At 43.8% G+C, this 3992-nt stretch overlaps 1 pseudogene; it reads right to left on the bottom strand.

Annotated features, from left to right (window-relative positions):
* Positions 1-3258: 3258 nt before the first annotated feature.
* LOC120364366 (U4 spliceosomal RNA) lies at positions 3259-3373 on the bottom strand (annotated as a pseudogene).
* Between the last annotated feature and the right edge of the window lie 619 nt (positions 3374-3992).

The following is a 3992-nucleotide window of genomic DNA, read 5'->3' as shown; positions in this document are numbered from 1 at the left end:
TTGATAGGTGAAGGAAAATTGATCATTCTGGCAAGAACAAAGGACAGCAAATTAAGGTTCAAAGACAAATCTATTAGGCACAAGTATAGAAGTCTACTGTAGAGCAGAAGGACAAAGCTGGTTGTCCAGTACGGATTGATCTATCTGTCTATCTATCTATCTGTCTATATTTTATGAGACTGGGTCTCACCTTGTTGCCCACATTGGAGTGCAATGAAGCAATCACAGCTCGCTACAGCCTCAAACTCCTGGGCTTAAGCTATTTTCCTGCCTCACCCTCCTAAAGTTCTAGGATGACAGGTATAAGCCACTGTGCCTGGCCAATAGGAGAGAAAGGAAGCAGTATGGAGTTATAGAGATCATTCAGAGTCCAAACTGAAGGTTAGAGGTAGACTTCTTAGTGCTTACTGTCTCCAACTCTAACTCCAACTCCATCCTTTTATTTTTAAATGATGCAAAGCTATCATACATGGCCCTACAATTGAGAAGTCATATAATGCATAAATAGGTTAAAACATAGATATCTAATTTAGTGATGTTAAAAAATGAGAAAAAGAATACAATAATTTGTACTCAGGGCAAATAAAAAGATACAGACACAGAAAGAAACTTCTAGAGTGTGACTTTGAATCAGTTAGGATGTCTTAATGGAACCTAAAACTTGAAATGATTTAAATAATAAGGTAAGTCTAATATATAACAAGGAGCCCCATAGGAGAGCAGGCATAAGAATTTATTGAGTCAGTAGTTCAAGAATGTCATGGAGTATCCAGGGTTTTTTTGTTTGTTTGTTTCTCTCCCCACTCTGTTGGCTGTGGTGTGATAGGTTTGCCTTAAGCCTGGCTCCCCTCCTAGCAGCAAGAGGGTTGAAGCAGTTTCAAGAAGAATGAGCTTTTCATAGCTGGCTAGGACTATTTATCTGGAGTAGAATCAGCTCTGGGGAATAAGTTTCAGATAATATTACATTGCTATCATCATCTGACTGTTCAGGGGAGAGTAGGAACTGTAAATGTTCTTGCAGATGTTTTGATTGGTGTAGTATTTTTTAAAAATTGAATGAGATGCTTACATTGAAAGGTCATAAAGTTTATTTTTTAAAATCACATTTCTGGGTCATCTTGAAGAATTCAAAAGTCTAGCAAACTGCCTGCATTCTCACTTAGCTAAAATTGGCTGAAATGGATTAGTTACTGCCCCTTCAGATGGTGCTTTACAATTCTAATGTGCTGGAGTCTCATAATTCCCTACTGTATTACACCTGGTCTGCTTTACTCAGGTTATCTACCTAGTCCCCCATTTGAGGAAATTACTCTAAAATAATAATTTTTGTTTGTTTCTTTTTGAGACGGAGTCTTGCTCTGTCACCCAGGCTGGAGTGCAATCGCATAATCTCTGCTCACCACAACCTCCACCTCCTAGCTTCAAGTGATTCTCTTGCCTCAGCCTCCAGAGTAGCTGGGATCACAGACATGCACCACCATGCCTGGCTAATTTTTTGTATTCTAAGTAGAGACGGAGTTTCACCATGTTGGCCAGGCTGGTCTTGAACTCCTGACCTCATGATCCACTCACCTCAGCTTCTCAAAGTGCTGGGATTACAGGTGTGAGCCACCACACTTGGCTTGAAATAATAATTTTTTTTTTTTTTTGAGATGGAGTTTCGCTTTCGTTACCCAGGCTGGAGTGCAATGGCACGATCTTGGCTCACCGCAACCTCCGCCTCCTGGGTTCAGGCAATTCTCCTGCCTCAACCTCCTGAGTAGCTGGGATTAAAGGCACGCACCACCATGCCCAGCTAATTTTTTGTATTTTTAGTAGAGACGGGGTTTCACCATGTTGACCAGGATGGTCTCGATCTCTTGAACTCGTGATCCACCCGCCTTTGCCTCCTGAAATAATTTTTTTTTTTTTTTTTTTTTTTTTTTTTTGAGACGGAGTTTCGCCCTTGTGACCCAGGCTGGAGTGCAATGGCGCGATCTCGGCTCACCGCAACCTCCGCCTCCTGGGCTCAGGCAATTCTCCTGCCTCAGCCTCCTGAGTAGCTGGGATTACAGGCACGTGCCACCATGCCCAGCTAATTTTTTGTATTTTTAGTAGAGACGGGGTTTCACCATGTTGACCAGGATGGTCTCGATCTCTCGACCTCGTGATCCACCCGCCTCGGCCTCCCAAAGTGCTGGGATTACAGGCTTGAGCCACCGCGCCCGGCTCTGAAATAATTTTTAAGAGCCTGTGTTAGCAGTTTACTGTTGCTATAACAGAATGCCACAGACAGGGTAATTAATAAAGAAAAGAGATTTATTTGGCTTATGGTTCTGGATGCTGGGAAGTCCAAAAGCATGGCACTGGCATCTGGTGGTGGTCTTCTCATGGTTGAAGGCATCACATGGAAAATGACTGCAAGACAGAGTGAACAAATGGGGGCTGAATTTATCTTTTTATCAGAAACCCACTCTTGTGATAACTAACCCATTCCTGTGATAGTGGTATTAATCCATTTATGAAGCCAGAGTACTCATGATCTAATCACCTCTTAAGGGCCCCACCTATTAATACTGTTATAGTGGCAATTAAATTTCAGCATGAATTTTGGTGGGGACACTCAAACTATAGCATTCTGCCCCTGGCCTCCCCAAAACTTTTACTCTTCTCACATAAAACATACATTCATTCCATTCCAGTAGCTCCAAAAATCTTAACTTGTTCCAGCAACAACTCAAAAGCCTAAAGTCCAGAGTCTCATCTGAATCAGATATGGATGAGACTGAAGGCATGATTGATCCTGAGGCAAATTCCCTAAACCCATGAGACTGTAAAATCAAGCAAGTCGGCTGGGCATGGTGGCTCACGCCTATAATCCCAGCACTTTGGGAGGCTGAGGCAGGTGGATCACAAGGACAAGAGATCGAGACCATCCTGGTCAACATGGTGAAACCCTGTCTCTACTAAAAATAACAAAAATTAGCTGGGCATGGTGGCGAGTGCCTGTAATCCCAGCTACTCAGGAGGTTGAGGCAGGAGAATTGCCTGAACCCAGGAGGCGGAGGTTGCGGTGAGGGGAGATCGTGCCATTGCACTCAAGCCTGGGTAACAAGAGCAAAAACTTCATCTCAAAAAAAAAAAAAAAATCAAACAAGTCGTCTACTTCCAATATATAATGGCAGGACTGGCAGAGGATAGACATTCCCATTCCAAAAGGGAAAAATAGGCAAGAAGAAAGGGGTAACTGGTCCCAAGTAAGAAAAAAGAAAAAAAAAAACCCAACAGGCTAATCAACATTAAATCTTTTTTAAAAAAATCTAATTTGTTCAATTAGCAGTAACCGTGCCTCCGATAAACCTCATTGGCTACGATACTGCCGCTGCGCAAAGATAACATTAAATCTTAAAGCTGAAGAATAATCTCCTTTGACTCCATGTCCCCCATTTTGGGCACAATGGGGTGGAACTTGGGCTCCTAAAAACCCAAGCAGCCCTCGCCCTGTGGCTCTGCTGAAGACAGTCTACCCAGAAGCTCTCACGAGTTGGGATCACATGACTGTAGCTCTCCTAGGCTGAAGTTGCATGCTGGTGGCCCTACACTTCTTGGGTTTTGGGATTAGCCCCATTCCCAGGCATTGCCCTAGTGAGGACTCTTTATGGTGGTTCTGACCCCACATTTCTGCTTGGCATTGCCCTAGCAGAGGTTCTCTGCAGTGGCTCCACCCCCGAGATTAAATCTCTGCCTGGGTACCCAAGCTGTCTGTGACATCCTTCAAAATCTAGATGGTGGAAGCCACACCAACATAGCTCTTTGCATTCTGTATACCTGCAGAATTAGCACCACATAGACACTACCAAGTTTATGGCTTGAACCATGTGAACTGGCAGGTTGAGCCACGCCTGAGCCAGCTTGAGCCACAGCTAGGATAGCTGAGGAGCACTTCATCAGAACGCAGGAAACACAGTCCCAAGGTGGTCCTGGGCAATAAGCCTGTGGTGGATACCCTGAGC

The sequence above is a fragment of the Saimiri boliviensis genome, chromosome 5, assembly GCF_048565385.1.
Source record: "Saimiri boliviensis isolate mSaiBol1 chromosome 5, mSaiBol1.pri, whole genome shotgun sequence".
Lineage (NCBI taxonomy): Eukaryota > Metazoa > Chordata > Mammalia > Primates > Cebidae > Saimiri > Saimiri boliviensis.
Note: the sequence above shows the minus strand (reverse complement) of the source record. Positions and strands in the feature narration are given on the sequence as shown.